Below are 16,354 nucleotides of genomic sequence, written 5' to 3' on the forward strand. Positions count from 1 at the left end.
GGCTAAAGTGTCTTGGCTAAGGTGTCTTGGCTAATGTGTCTTGGCTAAGGTGTCTTGGCTAATGTGTCTTGGCTAAGGTGTCTTGGCTAAAGTGTCTTGGCTAAGGTGTCTTGGCTAATGTGTCTTGGCTAAGGTGTCTTCACTAAGGTGTCTTGGCTAAGGTGTCTTCACTAAGGTGTCTTGGCTAAGGTGTCTTGGCTAATGTGTCTTGGCTAAGGTGTCTTGGCTAAGGTGTCTTGGCTAATGTGTCTTGGCTAAGGTGTCTTGGCTAAGGTGTCTTGGCTTATGTGTCTTGGCTAAGGTGTCTTGGCTAAGGTGTCTTGGCTTATGTGTCTTGGCTAAGGTGTCTTGGCTAAGGTGTCTTGGCTAAGGTGTCTTGGCTAAAGTGTCTTGGCTAAGGTGTCTTGGCTAATGTGTCTTGGCTAAGGTGTCTTGGCTAAGGTGTCTTGGCTAATGTGTCTTGGCTAAGGTGTCTTGGCTAAGGTGTCTTGGCTAAAGTGTCTTGGCTAAGGTGTCTTGGCTAATGTGTCTCGGCTAAGGTGTCTTGGCTAATGTGTCTTGGCTACGGTGTCTTGGCTAATGTGTTTTGGCTAATGTGTCTTGGCTAAGGTGTCTCGGCTAAAGTGTCTTGGCTAAGGTGTCTTGGCTAAGGTGTCTTGGCTAAGGTGTCTTGGCTAAAGTGTCTTGGCTAAGGTGTCTTGGCTAAGGTGTCTTGGCTAAGGTGTCTTGGCTAAAGTGGCTTGGCTAAGGTGTCTTGGCTAATGTGTCTCGGCTAAGGTGTCTTGGCTAAGGTGTCTTGGCTAATGTGTCTTGGCTAAGGTGTCTTGGCTAATGTGTCTTGGGTAATGTGTCTTGGCAAAGGTGTCTTGGCTAATGTGTCTTGGCTAAGGTGTCTTGGCTAAGGTGTCTCGGCTAAGATGTCTTGGCTAATGTGTCTTGGCTAAGGTGTCTTGGCTAAGGTGTCTTGGCTAAGGTGTCTTGGCTAAGGTGTCTTGGCTAATGTGTCTCGGCTAAGGTGTCTTGGCTAAGGTGTCTTGGCTACGGTGTCTTGGCTAATGTGTCTTGGCTAATGTGTCTCGGCTAAGGTGTCTTGGCTAAGGTGTCTTGGCTAAGGTGTCTTGGCTAATGTGTCTCGGCTAAAGTGTCTTGGCTAAGGTGTCTTGGCTAAGGTGTCTTGGCTAAGGTGTCTTGGCTAATGTGTCTTGGCTAAGGTGTCTTGGCTAAGGTGTCTTGGCTAAAGTGTCTTGGCTAAGGTATCTTGGCTAAGGTGTCTTGGCTAATGTGTCTCGGCTAAAGTGTCTTGGCTAAGGTGTCTTGGCTAAGGTGTCTTGGCTAAGGTGTCTTGGCTAAGGTGTCTTGGCTAATGTGTCTCGGCTAAGGTGTCTCGGCTAAGGTGTCTTGGCTAATGTGTCTTGGCTAAGGTGTCTTGGCTAAGGTGTCTTGGCTAAGGTGTCTTGGCTAAGATGCTTGGCTAAGGTGTCTTGGCTAAGGTGTCTTGGCTAAGGTGTCTTGGCTAAGATGTCTTGGCTAATGTGTCTCGGCTAATGTGTCTCGGCTAAGGTGTCTTGGCTATTGTGTCTTGGCTAAGGTGTCTTGGCTAATGTGTCTTGGCTAATGTGTCTTGGCTAAGGTGTCTTGGCTAAGGTGTCTTGGCTAAGGTGTCTTGGCTAAGGTGTCTTGGCTAAGGTGTCTTGGCTTATGTGTCTTGGCTAAGGTGTCTTGGCTAAGGTGTCTTCACTAAGGTGTCTTGGCTAAGGTGTCTTGGCTAATGTGTCTTGGCTAAGGTGTCTTGGCTAAGGTGTCTTGGCTAATGTGTCTTCACTAAGGTGTCTTGGCTATGGTGTCTTCACTAAGGTGTCTTGGCTAAGGTGTCTTGGCTAATGTGTCTTGGCTAAGGTGTCTTGGCTAAGGTGTCTTGGCTAAGGTGTCTTGGCTAAGGTGTCTTGGCTAAGGTGTCTTGGCTTATGTGTCTTCACTAAGGTGTCTTGGCTAAGGTGTCTTCACTAAGGTGTCTTGGCTAAGGTGTCTTGGCTAATGTGTCTTGGCTAAGGTGTCTTGGCTAAGGTGTCTTGGCTAAGGTGTCTTGGCTAAAGTGTCTTGGCTTAGGTGTCTTGGCTAATGTGTCTTGGCTAAGGTGTCTTGGCTAATGTGTCTTGGCTAAGGTGTCTTGGCTAAGGTGTCTTGGCTAATGTGTCTTGGCTAAGGTGTCTTGGCTAAGGTGTCTTGGCTAAGGTGTCTTGGCTAAGGTGTCTTGGCTAATGTGTCTTGGCTAAGGTGTCTTGGCTAAGGTGTCTTGGCTAATGTGTCTTGGCTAAGGTGTCTTGGCTAAGGTGTCTTGGCTAAAGTGTCTTGGCTAAGGTGTCTTGGCTAATGTGTCTCGGCTAAGGTGTCTTGGCTAAAGTGTCTTGGCTAAGGTGTCTTGGCTAATGTGTCTTGGCTAAGGTGTCTTGGCTAATGTGTCTTGGCTAAGGTGTCTTGGCTAAAGTGTCTTGGCTAAGGTGTCTTGGCTAATGTGTCTTGGCTAAGGTGTCTTCACTAAGGTGTCTTGGCTAAGGTGTCTTGGCTAATGTGTCTTGGCTAAGGTGTCTTGGCTAAGGTGTCTTGGCTAATGTGTCTTCACTAAGGTGTCTTGGCTATGGTGTCTTCACTAAGGTGTCTTGGCTAAGGTGTCTTGGCTAATGTGTCTTGGCTAAGGTGTCTTGGCTAAGGTGTCTTGGCTAAGGTGTCTTGGCTAAGGTGTCTTGGCTAAGGTGTCTTGGCTTATGTGTCTTCACTAAGGTGTCTTGGCTAAGGTGTCTTCACTAAGGTGTCTTGGCTAAGGTGTCTTGGCTAATGTGTCTTGGCTAAGGTGTCTTGGCTAAGGTGTCTTGGCTAAGGTGTCTTGGCTAAAGTGTCTTGGCTTAGGTGTCTTGGCTAATGTGTCTTGGCTAAGGTGTCTTGGCTAATGTGTCTTGGCTAAGGTGTCTTGGCTAAGGTGTCTTGGCTAATGTGTCTTGGCTAAGGTGTCTTGGCTAAGGTGTCTTGGCTAAGGTGTCTTGGCTAAGGTGTCTTGGCTAATGTGTCTTGGCTAAGGTGTCTTGGCTAAGGTGTCTTGGCTAATGTGTCTTGGCTAAGGTGTCTTGGCTAAGGTGTCTTGGCTAAAGTGTCTTGGCTAAGGTGTCTTGGCTAATGTGTCTCGGCTAAGGTGTCTTGGCTAAAGTGTCTTGGCTAAGGTGTCTTGGCTAATGTGTCTTGGCTAAGGTGTCTTGGCTAATGTGTCTTGGCTAAGGTGTCTTGGCTAAAGTGTCTTGGCTAAGGTGTCTTGGCTAATGTGTCTTGGCTAAGGTGTCTTCACTAAGGTGTCTTGGCTAAGGTGTCTTCACTAAGGTGTCTTGGCTAAGGTGTCTTGGCTAATGTGCCTTGGCTAAGGTGTCTTGGCTAAGGTGTCTTGGCTAATGTGTCTTGGCTAAGGTGTCTTGGCTAAGGTGTCTTGGCTTATGTGTCTTGGCTAAGGTGTCTTGGCTAAGGTGTCTTGGCTAAAGTGTCTTGGCTAAGGTGTCTTGGCTAAGGTGTCTTGGCTAAGGTGTCTTGGCTAAAGTGTCTTGGCTAAGGTGTCTTGGCTAATGTGTCTTGGCTAAGGTGTCTTGGCTAAGGTGTCTTGGCTAATGTGTCTTGGCTAAGGTGTCTTGGCTAATGTGTTTTGGCTAATGTGTCTTGGCTAAGGTGTCTCGGCTAAAGTGTCTTGGCTAAGGTGTCTTGGCTAAGGTGTCTTGGCTAAGGTGTCTTGGCTAAAGTGTCTTGGCTAAGGTGTCTTGGCTAAGGTGTCTTGGCTAAGGTGTCTTGGCTAAAGTGGCTTGGCTAAGGTGTCTTGGCTAATGTGTCTCGGCTAAGGTGTCTTGGCTAAGGTGTCTTGGCTAATGTGTCTTGGCTAAGGTGTCTTGGCTAATGTGTCTTGGGTAATGTGTCTTGGCAAAGGTGTCTTGGCTAATGTGTCTTGGCTAAGGTGTCTTGGCTAAGGTGTCTCGGCTAAGATGTCTTGGCTAATGTGTCTTGGCTAAGGTGTCTTGGCTAAGGTGTCTTGGCTAAGGTGTCTTGGCTAAGGTGTCTTGGCTAATGTGTCTCGGCTAAGGTGTCTTGGCTAAGGTGTCTTGGCTACGGTGTCTTGGCTAATGTGTCTTGGCTAATGTGTCTCGGCTAAGGTGTCTTGGCTAAGGTGTCTTGGCTAAGGTGTCTTGGCTAATGTGTCTCGGCTAAAGTGTCTTGGCTAAGGTGTCTTGGCTAAGGTGTCTTGGCTAAGGTGTCTTGGCTAATGTGTCTTGGCTAAGGTGTCTTGGCTAAGGTGTCTTGGCTAAAGTGTCTTGGCTAAGGTATCTTGGCTAAGGTGTCTTGGCTAATGTGTCTCGGCTAAAGTGTCTTGGCTAAGGTGTCTTGGCTAAGGTGTCTTGGCTAAGGTGTCTTGGCTAAGGTGTCTTGGCTAATGTGTCTCGGCTAAGGTGTCTCGGCTAAGGTGTCTTGGCTAATGTGTCTTGGCTAAGGTGTCTTGGCTAAGGTGTCTTGGCTAAGGTGTCTTGGCTAAGATGCTTGGCTAAGGTGTCTTGGCTAAGGTGTCTTGGCTAAGGTGTCTTGGCTAAGATGTCTTGGCTAATGTGTCTCGGCTAATGTGTCTCGGCTAAGGTGTCTTGGCTATTGTGTCTTGGCTAAGGTGTCTTGGCTAATGTGTCTTGGCTAATGTGTCTTGGCTAAGGTGTCTTGGCTAAGGTGTCTTGGCTAAGGTGTCTTGGCTAAGGTGTCTTGGCTAAGGTGTCTTGGCTTATGTGTCTTGGCTAAGGTGTCTTGGCTAAGGTGTCTTCACTAAGGTGTCTTGGCTAAGGTGTCTCGGCTAAAGTGTCTTGGCTAAGGTGTCTTGGCTAAGGTGTCTTGGCTAATGTGTCTTCACTAAGGTGTCTTGGCTAAGGTGTCTTGGCTAATGTGTCTTGGCTAAGGTGTCTTGGCTAAGGTGTCTTGGCTAAGGTGTCTTGGCTAAGGTGTCTTGGCTAAGGTGTCTTGGCTTATGTGTCTTCACTAAGGTGTCTTGGCTAAGGTGTCTTCACTAAGGTGTCTTGGCTAAGGTGTCTTGGCTAATGTGTCTTGGCTAAGGTGTCTTGGCTAAGGTGTCTTGGCTAATGTGTCTTGGCTAAGGTGTCTTGGCTAAGGTGTCTTGGCTTATGTGTCTTGGCTAAGGTGTCTTGGCTAAGGTGTCTTGGCTTATGTGTCTTGGCTAAGGTGTCTTGGCTAAGGTGTCTTGGCTAAGGCGTCTTGGCTAAAGTGTCTTGGCTAAGGTGTCTTGGCTAATGTGTCTTGGCTAAGGTGTCTTGGCTAAGGTGTCTTGGCTAAAGTGTCTTTGCTAAGGTGTCTTGGCTAATGTGTCTCGGCTAAGGTGTCTTGGCTAATGTGTCTTGGCTACGGTGTCTTGGCTAATGTGTTTTGGCTAATGTGTCTTGGCTAAGGTGTCTCGGCTAAAGTGTCTTGGCTAAGGTGTCTTGGCTAAGGTGTCTTGGCTAAGGTGTCTTGGCTAAAGTGTCTTGGCTAAGGTGTCTTGGCTAAGGTGTCTTGGCTAAGGTGTCTTGGCTAAAGTGGCTTGGCTAAGGTGTCTTGGCTAATGTGTCTCGGCTAAGGTGTCTTGGCTAAGGTGTCTTGGCTAATGTGTCTTGGCTAAGGTGTCTTGGCTAATGTGTCTTGGGTAATGTGTCTTGGCAAAGGTGTCTTGGCTAATGTGTCTTGGCTAAGGTGTCTTGGCTAAGGTGTCTCGGCTAAGATGTCTTGGCTAATGTGTCTTGGCTAAGGTGTCTTGGCTAAGGTGTCTTGGCTAAGGTGTCTTGGCTAAGGTGTCTTGGCTAATGTGTCTTGGCTAAGGTGTCTTGGCTAAGGTGTCTTGGCTACGGTGTCTTGGCTAATGTGTCTTGGCTAATGTGTCTCGGCTAAGGTGTCTTGGCTAAGGTGTCTTGGCTAAGGTGTCTTGGCTAAGGTGTCTTGGCTAATGTGTCTCGGCTAAAGTGTCTTGGCTAAGGTGTCTTGGCTAAGGTGTCTTGGCTAAGGTGTCTTGGCTAATGTGTCTTGGCTAAGGTGTCTTGGCTAAGGTGTCTTGGCTAAAGTGTCTTGGCTAAGGTATCTTGGCTAAGGTGTCTTGGCTAATGTGTCTCGGCTAAAGTGTCTTGGCTAAGGTGTCTTGGCTAAGGTGTCTTGGCTAATGTGTCTCGGCTAAGGTGTCTCGGCTAAGGTGTCTTGGCTAATGTGTCTTGGCTAAGGTGTCTTGGCTAAGGTGTCTTGGCTAAGGTGTCTTGGCTAAGATGCTTGGCTAAGGTGTCTTGGCTAAGGTGTCTTGGCTAAGGTGTCTTGGCTAAAGTGTCTTGGCTAAGGTATCTTGGCTAAGGTGTCTTGGCTAAGGTGTCTTGGCTAATGTGTCTCGGCTAAGGTGTCTTGGCTAAGGTGTCATGGCTAAGGTGTCTTGGCTAATGTGTCTCGGCTAAGGTGTCTTGGCTAAGGTGTCTTGGCTAAGGTGTCTTGGCTAAGATGCTTGGCTAATGTGTCTCGGCTAAGGTGTCTTGGCTAAGGTGTCTTGGCTAATGTGTCTTGGCTAATGTGTCTCGGCTAATGTGTCTTGGCTAAGGTGTCTTGGATAATGTGTCTTGGCTAAGGTGTCTTGGCTAAGGTGTCTTGGCTAAGATGCTTGGCCAAGGTGTCTTGGCTAAGGTGTCTTGGCTAAGGCTAATGTGTCTTGGCTAAAGTGTCTTGGCTAATGTGTCTTGGCTAAGGTGTCTTGGCTAAGGTGTCTTGGCTAAGATGCTTGGCTAAGGTGTCTTGGCTAAGGTGTCTTGGCTAAGGTGTCTTGGCTAAGATGTCTTGGCTAATGTGTCTCGGCTAATGTGTCTCGGCTAAGGTGTCTTGGCTATTGTGTCTTGGCTAAGGTGTCTTGGCTAATGTGTCTTGGCTAATGTGTCTTGGCTAAGGTGTCTTGGCTAAGGTGTCTTGGCTAAGGTGTCTTGGCTAAGGTGTCTTGGCTAAGGTGTCTTGGCTAAGGTGTCTTGGCTAATGTGTCTCGGCTAAGGTGTCTCGGCTAAGGTGTCTTGGCTAATGTGTCTTGGCTAAGGTGTCTTGGCTAAGGTGTCTTGGCTAAGGTGTCTTGGCTAAGGTGTCTTGGCTAAGATGCTTGGCTAAGGTGTCTTGGCTAAGGTGTCTTGGCTAAGGTGTCTTGGCTAAGGTGTCTTGGCTAAGATGTCTTGGCTAATGTGTCTCGGCTAATGTGTCTCGGCTAAGGTGTCTTGGCTAAGGTGTCTTGGCTAATGTGTCTCGGCTAAGGTGTCTTGGCTAAGGTGTCATGGCTAAGGTGTCTTGGATAATGTGTCTTGGCTAAGGTGACTTGGCTAAGGTGTCTTGGCTAATGTGTCTCGGCTAAAGTGTCTTGTCTAAGGTGTCTTGGCTAAGGTGTCTTGGCTAAGGTGTCTTGGCTAAGGTGTCTTGGCTAATGTGTCTCGGCTAAAGTGTCTTGGCTAAGGTGTCTTGGCTAAGGTGTCTTGGCTAAGGTGTCTTGGCTAAGGTGTCTTGGCTAAGGTGTCTTGGCTAAGGTGTCTTGGCTAATGTGTCTCGGCTAAAGTGTCTTGGCTAAGGTGTCTTGGCTAAGATGTCTTGGCTGAGGTGTCTTGGCTAAGTTGTCTTGGCTAAGGTGTCTTGGCTAAGGTGTCTTGGCTAAGGTGTCTTGGCTAATGTGTCTCGGCTAAGGTGTCTTGGCTAAGGTGTCTTGGCTAATGTGTCTTGGCTAAGGTGTCTTGGCTAATGTGTCTTGGCTAATGTGTCTCAGCTAAGGTGTCTTGGCTAAGGTGTCTTGGCTAAGGTGTCTTGGCTAAGGTGTCTTGGCTAATGTGTCTCGGCTAATGTGTCTTGGCTAAGGTGTCTTGGCTAAGGTGTCTTGGCTAATGTGTCTCGGCTAATGTGTCTTGGCTAAGGTGTCTTGGCTAAGGTGTCTTGGCTAATGTGTCTCGGCTAAGGTGTCTTGGCTAAGGTGTCTTGGCTAATGTGTCTTGGCTAATGTGTCTTGGCTAATGTGTCTTGGCTAAGGTGTCTTGGCTAATGTGTCTTGGCTAATGTGTCTTGGCTAAGATGTCTTGGCTAATGTGTCTCGGCTAATGTGTCTCGGCTAAGGTGTCTTGGCTATTGTGTCTTGGCTAAGGTGTCTTGGCTAATGTGTCTTGGCTAATGTGTCTTGGCTAAGGTGTCTTGGCTAAGGTGTCTTGGCTAATGTGTCTTGGCTAAGGTGTCTTGGCTAAGGTGTCTTGGCTAATGTGTCTCGGCTAAGGCGTCTTGGCTAATGTGTCTTGGCTAATGTGTCTTGGCTAAGGTGTCTTGGCTAAGGTGTCTTGGTTAAAGTGTCTTGTCTAAGGTGTCTTGGCTAAAGTGTCTTGGCTAAGGTGTCTTGGCTAAGGTGTCTTGGCTAAGGTGTCTTGGCTAAGGTGTCTTGGCTAAGGTGTCTTGGCTAATGTGTCTTGGCTAAGGTGTCTTGGCTAAGGTGTGTTGGCTAAGGTGTCTTGGCTAATGTGTCTCGGCTAAGGTGTCTTGGCTAAGGTGTCATGGCTAAGGTGTCTTGGATAATGTGTCTTGGCTAAGGTGACTTGGCTAAGGTGTCTTGGCTAATGTGTCTCGGCTAAAGTGTCTTGTCTAAGGTGTCTTGGCTAAGGTGTCTTGGCTAAGGTGTCTTGGCTAAGGTGTCTTGGCTAATGTGTCTCGGCTAAAGTGTCTTGGCTAAGGTGTCTTGGCTAAGGTGTCTTGGCTAAGGTGTCTTGGCTAAGGTGTCTTGGCTAAGGTGTCTTGGCTAAGGTGTCTTGGCTAAGGTGTCTTGGCTAATGTGTCTCGGCTAAAGTGTCTTGGCTAAGGTGTCTTGGCTAAGATGTCTTGGCTGAGGTGTCTTGGCTAAGTTGTCTTGGCTAAGGTGTCTTGGCTAAGGTGTCTTGGCTAAGGTGTCTTGGCTAATGTGTCTCGGCTAAGGTGTCTTGGCTAAGGTGTCTTGGCTAAGGTGTCTTGGCTAATGTGTCTCGGCTAAGGTGTCTTGGCTAAGGTGTCTTGGCGAATGTGTCTTGGCTAAGGTGTCTTGGCTAATGTGTCTTGGCTAATGTGTCTTGGCTAAGGTGTCTTGGCTAAGGTGTCTTGGCTAAGGTGTCTTGGCTAATGTGTCTCGGCTAAGGTGTCTTGGCTAAGGTGTCTTGGCTAATGTGTCTTGGCTAATGTGTCTCGGCTAATGTGTCTTGGCTAAGGTGTCTTGGCTAATGTGTCTTGGCTAATGTGTCTTGGCTAATGTGTCTTGGCTAAGGTGTCTTGGCTAATGTGTCTTGGCTAATGTGTCTTGGCTAATGTGTCTTGGCTAAGGTGTCTTGGATAATGTGTCTTGGCTAAGGTGTCTTGGCTAAGGTGTCTTGGCTAAGGTGTCTTGGCTAATGTGTCTCGGCTAAGGTGTCTTGGCTAAGGTGTCTTGGCTAATGTGTCTTGGCTAATGTGTCTCGGCTAATGTGTCTTGGCTAAGGTGTCTTGGCTAATGTGTCTCGGCTAAGGCGTCTTGGCTAATGTGTCTTGGCTAATGTGTCTTGGCTAAGGTGTCTTGGCTAAGGTGTCTTGGTTAAGGTGTCTTGTCTAAGGTGTCTTGGCTAAAGTGTCTTGGCTAAGGTGTCTTGGCTAAGGTGTCTTGGCTAAGGTGTCTTGGCTAAGGTGTCTTGGCTAAGGTGTCTTGGCTAATGTGTCTTGGCTAAGGTGTCTTGGCTAAGGTGTGTTGGCTAAGGTGTCTTGGCTAAGGTGTCTTGGCTAAGGTGTCTTGGCTAAGGTGTCTTGGCTAATGTGTCTCGGCTAAGGTGTCTCGGCTAAGGTGTCTTGGCTAATGTGTCTTGGCTAAGGTGTCTTGGCTAAGGTGTCTTGGCTAAGGTGTCTTGGCTAAGATGCTTGGCTAAGGTGTCTTGGCTAAGGTGTCTTGGCTAAGGTGTCTTGGCTATGGTGTCTTGGCTAAGGTGTCTTGGCTAAAGTGTCTCGGCTAAGGTGTCTAGGCTAAGGTGTCTTGGCGAAAGTGTCTTGGCTAAGGTGTCTTGGCTAAGGTGCCTTGGCTAAGGTGTCTTGGCTAATGTGTCTCGGCGAAGGTGTCTTGGCTAAGGTGTCTTGGCTAATGTGTCTTGGCTAATGTGTCTTGGCTAAGGTGTCTTGGCTAAGGTGTCTTGGCTAATGTGTCTCGGCTAATGTGTCTTGGCTAAGGTGTCTTGGCTAATGTGTCTCGGCTAAGGCGTCTTGGCTAATGTGTCTTGGCTAATGTGTCTTGGCTAAGGTGTCTTGGCTAAGGTGTCTTGGTTAAGGTGTCTTGTCTAAGGTGTCTTGGCTAAAGTGTCTTGGCTAAGGTGTCTTGGCTAAGGTGTCTTGGCTAAGGTGTCTTGGCTAAGGTGTCTTGGCTAATGTGTCTTGGCTAAGGTGTCTTGGCTAAGGTGTGTTGGCTAAGGTGTCTTGGCTAATGTGTCTCGGCTAAGGTGTCTTGGCTAAGGCGTCATGGCTAAGGTGTCTTGGATAATGTGTCTTGGCTAAGGTGACTTGGCTAAGGTGTCTTGGCTAATGTGTCTCGGCTAAAGTGTCTTGTCTAAGGTGTCTTGGCTAAGGTGTCTTGGCTAAGGTGTCTTGGCTAAGGTGTCTTGGCTAATGTGTCTCGGCTAAAGTGTCTTGGCTAAGGTGTCTTGGCTAAGGTGTCTTGGCTAAGGTGTCTTGGCTAAGGTGTCTTGGCTAAGGTGTCTTGGCTAAGGTGTCTTGGCTAAGGTGTCTTGGCTAATGTGTCTCGGCTAAAGTGTCTTGGCTAAGGTGTCTTGGCTAAGATGTCTTGGCTGAGGTGTCTTGGCTAAGTTGTCTTGGCTAAGGTGTCTTGGCTAAGGTGTCTTGGCTAAGGTGTCTTGGCTAATGTGTCTCGGCTAAGGTGTCTTGGCTAAGGTGTCTTGGCTAATGTGTCTTGGCTAAGGTGTCTTGGCTAATGTGTCTTGGCTAATGTGTCTCGGCTAAGGTGTCTTGGCTAAGGTGTCTTGGCTAAGGTGTCTTGGCTAATGTGTCTCGGCTAATGTGTCTTGGCTAAGGTGTCTTGGCTAAGGTGTCTTGGCTAATGTGTCTCGGCTAAGGTGTCTTGGCTAAGGTGTCTTGGCTAATGTGTCTTGGCTAATGTGTCTCGGCTAATGTGTCTTGGCTAAGGTGTCTTGGCTAATGTGTCTTGGCTAATGTGTCTTGGCTAATGTGTCTTGGCTAAGGTGTCTTGGCTAATGTGTCTTGGCTAATGTGTCTTGGCTAATGTGTCTTGGCTAAGGTGTCTTGGATAATGTGTCTTGGCTAAGGTGTCTTGGCTAAGGTGTCTTGGCTAAGGTGTCTTGGCTAATGTGTCTCGGCTAAGGTGTCTTGGCTAAGGTGTGTTGGCTAATGTGTCTTGGCTAATGTGTCTCGGCTAATGTGTCTTGGCTAAGGTGTCTTGGCTAATGTGTCTCGGCTAAGGCGTCTTGGCTAATGTGTCTTGGCTAATGTGTCTTGGCTAAGGTGTCTTGGCTAAGGTGTCTTGGTTAAGGTGTCTTGTCTAAGGTGTCTTGGCTAAAGTGTCTTGGCTAAGGTGTCTTGGCTAAGGTGTCTTGGCTAAGGTGTCTTGGCTAAGGTGTCTTGGCTAAGGTGTCTTGGCTAATGTGTCTTGGCTAAGGTGTCTTGGCTAAGGTGTGTTGGCTAAGGTGTCTTGGCTAAGGTGTCTTGGCTAAGGTGTCTTGGCTAAGGTGTCTTGGCTAATGTGTCTCGGCTAAGGTGTCTCGGCTAAGGTGTCTTGGCTAATGTGTCTTGGCTAAGGTGTCTTGGCTAAGGTGTCTTGGCTAAGGTGTCTTGGCTAAGATGCTTGGCTAAGGTGTCTTGGCTAAGGTGTCTTGGCTAAGGTGTGTTGGCTAAGGTGTCTTGGTTAAGGTGTCTTGTCTAAGGTGTCTTGGCTAAAGTGTCTTGGCTAAGGTGTCTTGGCTAATGTGTCTCGGCTAAAGTGTCTTGTCTAAGGTGTCTTGGCTAAGGTGTCTTGGCTAAGGTGTCTTGGCTAAGGTGTCTTGGCTAATGTGTCTCGGCTAAAGTGTCTTGGCTAAGGTGTCTTGGCTAAGGTGTCTTGGCTAAGTTGTCTTGGCTAAGGTGTCTTAGCTAAGGTGTCTTGGCTAATGTGTCTCGGCGAAGGTGTCTTGGCTAAGGTGTCTTGGCTAAGGTGTCTTGGCTAAGGTGTCTTGGCTATGGTGTCTTGGCTAAGGTGTCTTGGCTAATGTGTCTCGGCTAAAGTGTCTTGGCTAAGGTGTCTTGGCTAATGTGTCTTGGCTAAGGTGTCTTGGCTAAGGTGTCTTGGCTAAGGTGTCTTGGCTAATGTGTCTCGGCGAAGGTGTCTTGGCTAAGGTGTCTTGGCTAAGGTGTCTTGGCTAAGGTATCTTGGCTAAGGTGTCTTGGCTAATGTGTCTCGGTTAAAGTGTCTTGGCTAAGGTGTCTTGGCTAAGGTGTCTTGGCTAAGGTGTCTTGGCTAAGGTGTCTTGGCTAATGTGTCTTGGCTAAGGTGTCTTGGCTAAGATGCTTGGCTAAGGTGTCTTGGCTAAGGTGTCTTGGCTAAGGTGTCTTGGCTAAGGTGTCTTGGCTAAGATGCCTTGGCTAATGTGTATCGGCTAATGTGTCTCGGCTAAGGTGTCTTGGCTATTGTGTCTTAGCTAAGGTGTCTTGGCTAAGGTGTCTTGGCTAATGTGTCTTGGCTAAGGTGTCTTGGCTAAGGTGTCTTGGCTAATGTGTCTCGGCTAAGGTGTCTTGGCTAAGGTGTCTTGGCTAAGGTGTCTTGGCTAAGGTGTCTTGGCTAATGTGTCTCGGCTAAAGTGTCTTGTCTAAGGTGTCTTGGCTAAGGTGTCTTGGCTAAGGTGTCTTGGCTAAGGTGTCTTGGCTAAGGTGTCTTGGCTAATGTGTCTCGGCTAAAGTGTCTTGGCTAAGGTGTCTTGGCTAAGGTGTCTTGGCTAAGGTGTCTTGGCTAAGGTGTCTTGGCTAAGGTGTCTTGGCTAATGTGTCTCGGCTAAAGTGTCTTGGCTAAGGTGTCTTGGCTAAGATGTCTTGGCTGAGGTGTCTTGGCTAAGGTGTCTTGGCTAAGGTGTCTTGGCTAAGGTGTCTTGGCTAAGGTGTCTTGGCTAATGTGTCTCGACTAAGGTGTCTTGGCTAAGGTGTCTTGGCTAATGTGTTTTGGCTAATGTGTCTTGGCTAAGGTGTCTTGGCTAAGGTGTCTTGGCTAAGGTGTCTTGGCTAATGTGTCTCGGCTAATGTGTCTTGGCTAAGGTGTCTTGGCTAAGGTGTCTTGGCTAATGTGTCTCGGCTAAGGTGTCTTGGCTAAGGTGTCTTGGCTAATGTGTCTTGGCTAAGGTGTCTTGGCTAATGTGTCTTGGCTAAGGTGTCTTGGCTAAGGTGTCTTGGCTAAGGTGTTTTAGCTAAGGTGTCTTGGCTTATGTGTTTTGGCTAAGGTGTCTTGGCTAATGTGTCTTGGCTAAGGTATCTTGGCTAAGGTGTCTTGGCTAATGTGTCTCGGCTAATGTGTCTTGGCTAAGGTGTCTTGGCTAATGTGTCTCGGCTAAGGTTTCTTGGCTAATGTGTCTTGGCTAAGGTGTCTTGGATAATGTGTCTTGGCTAAGGTGTCTTGGCTAAGGTGTCTTGGCTAAGGTGTCTTAGCTAAGGTGTCTTGGCTAATGTGTTTTGGCTAAGGTGTCTTGGCTAATGTGTCTTGGCTAATGTGTCTTGGCTAATGTGTCTTGGCTAAGGTGTCTTGGCTAAGGTGTCTTGGCTAAGGTGTCTTGGCTAAGGTGTCTTGGCTAAGGTGTCTTGGCTAATGTGTCTCGGCTAAGGTGTCTTGGCTAAGGTGTCTTGGCTAATGTGTCTTGGCTAATGTGTCTCGGCTAATGTGTCTTGGCTAAGGTGTCTTGGCTAATGTGTCTCGGCTAAGGTGTCTAAGCTAATGTGTCTTGGCTAATGTGTCTTGGCTAAGGTGTCTTGGCTAAGGTGTCTTGGTTAAGGTGTCTTGTCTAAGGTGTCTTGGCTAAGGTGTCTTGGCTAAGGTGTCTTGGCTAAGGTGTCTTGGCTAAGGTGTCTTGGCTAAGGTGTCTTGGCTAAGGTGTCTTGGCTAAGGTGTCTTGGCTAATGTGTCTTGGCTAAGGTGTCTTGGCTAAGGTGTGTTGGCTAAGGTGTCTTGGCTAAGGTGTCTTGGCTAAGGTGTCTTGGCTAAGGTGTCTTGGCTAAGGTGTCTCGGCTAAGGTGTCTCGGCTAAGGTGTCTTGGCTAATGTGTCTTGGCTAAGGTGTCTTGGCTAAGGTGTCTTGGCTAAGGTGTCTTGGCTAAGATGCTTGGCCAAGGTGTCTTGGCTAAGGTGTCTTGGCTAAGGCTAATGTGTCTTGGCTAAAGTGTCTTGGCTAATGTGTCTCGGCTAAAGTGTCTTGTCTAAGGTGTCTTGGCTAAGGTGTCTTGGCTAAGGTGTCTTGGCTAAGGTGTCTTGGCTAATGTGTCTCGGCTAAAGTGTCTTGGCTAAGGTGTCTTGGCTAAGGCGTCTTGGCTAAGGTGTCTTGGCTAAGGTGTCTTAGCTAAGGTGTCTTGGCTAATGTGTCTCGGCGAAGGTGTCTTGGCTAAGGTGTCTTGGCTAAGGTGTCTTGGCTAAGGTGTCTTGGCTAAGGTATCTTGGCTAAGGTGTCTTGGCTAATGTGTCTCGGCTAAAGTGTCTTGGCTAAGGTCTCTTGGCTAATGTGTCTTGGCTAAGGTGTCTTGGCTAAGGTGTCTTGGCTAAGGTGTCTTGGCTAATGTGTCTCGGCGAAGGTGTCTTGGCTAAGGTGTCTTGGCTAAGGTGTCTTGGCTAAGGTATCTTGGCTAAGGTGTCTTGGCTAATGTGTCTCGGCTAAGGTGTCTTGGCTAAGGTGTCTTGGCTAAGGTGTCTTGGCTAAGGTGTCTTGGCTAATGTGTCTTGGCTAAGGTGTCTTGGCTAAGATGCTTGGCTAAGGTGTCTTGGCTAAGGTGTCTTGGCTAAGGTGTCTTGGCTAAGGTGTCTTGGCTAAGATGTCTTGGCTAATGTGTATCGGCTAATGTGTATCGGCTAAGGTGTCTTGGCTATTGTGTCTTGGCTAAGGTGTCTTGGCTAAGGTGTCTTGGCTAATGTGTCTTGGCTAAGGTGTCTTGGCTAATGTGTTTTGGCTAATGTGTCTCGGCTAAGGTGTCTTGGCTAAGGTGTCTTGGCTAAGGTGTCTTGGCTAATGTGTCTCGGCTAATGTGTCTTGGCTAAGGTGTCTTGGCTAAGGTGTCTTGGCTAATGTGTCTCGGCTAAGGTGTCTTGGCTAAGGTGTCTTGGCTAATGTGTCTTGGCTAAGGTGTCTTGGCTAATGTGTCTTGGCTAAGGTGTCTTGGCTAAGGTGTCTTGGCTAAGGTGTCTTAGCTAAGGTGTCTTGGCTAAGGTGTCTTGGCTAAGATGTCTTGGCTGAGGTGTCTTGGCTAAGGTGTCTTGGCTAAGGTGTCTTGGCTAATGTGTCTCGGCTAATGTGTCTTGGCTAAGGTGTCTTGGCTAAGGTGTCTTGGCTAAAGTATCTTGGCTAATGTGTCTCGGCTAAGGTGTCTTGGCTAAGGTGTCTTGGCTAATGTGTCTTGGCTAAGGTGTCTTGGCTAATGTGTCTTGGCTAATGTGTCTTGGCTAAGGTGTCTTGGCTAAGGTGTCTTGGCTAAGGTGTCTTGGCTAAGGTGTCTTGGCTAAGGTGTCTTGGCTAAGGTGTCTTGGCTAATGTGTCTCGGCTAAGGGGTCTTGGTTAAGGTGTCTTGGCTAAGGTATCTTGGTTAAGGTGTCTTGTCTAAGGTGTCTTGGCTAAAGTGTCTTGGCTAAGGTGTCTTGGCTAAGGTGTCTTGGCTAAGGTGTCTTGGCTAAGGTGTCTTGGCTAAGGTGTCTTGGCTAAGGTGTCTTGGCTAATGTGTCTTGGCTAAGGTGTCTTGGCTAAGGTGTGTTGGCTAAGGTGTCTTGGCAAAGGTGTCTTGGCTAAGGTGTCTTGGCTAAGGTGTCTTGGCTAATGTGTCTCGGCTAAGGTGTCTCGGCTAAGGTGTCTTGGCTAATGTGTCTTGGCTAAGGTGTCTTGGCTAAGGTGTCTTGGCTAAGGTGTCTTGGCTAAGATGCTTGGCTAAGGTGTCTTGGCTAAGGTGTCTTGGCTAAGGTGTGTTGTCTAAGGTGTCTTGGTTAAGGTGTCTTGTCTAAGGTGTCTTGGCTAAAGTGTCTTGGCTAAGGTGTCTTGGCTAATGTGTCTCGGCTAAGGTGTCTTGTCTAAGGTGTCTTGGCTAAGGTGTCTTGGCTAAGGTGTCTTGGC

The 16,354-nt window shown here is 48.0% G+C and overlaps 1 long non-coding RNA gene across 1 annotated transcript; it reads left to right on the plus strand.

The window, feature by feature from the left end:
• Window positions 1-1,825: 1,825 nt before the first annotated feature.
• LOC125774430 (uncharacterized) lies at window positions 1,826-16,148 on the plus strand. The gene is made up of 3 exons (XR_007420879.1): window positions 1,826-1,840; window positions 2,877-3,198; window positions 16,010-16,148. It is a non-coding gene; the product is annotated as an uncharacterized LOC125774430 (long non-coding RNA).
• Window positions 16,149-16,354: the final 206 nt, after the last annotated feature.

The sequence above is a fragment of the Anopheles funestus genome, unplaced genomic scaffold, assembly GCF_943734845.2.
Source record: "Anopheles funestus unplaced genomic scaffold, idAnoFuneDA-416_04 scaffold_53_ctg1, whole genome shotgun sequence".
Classification (NCBI taxonomy): Eukaryota; Metazoa; Arthropoda; class Insecta; order Diptera; family Culicidae; genus Anopheles; species Anopheles funestus.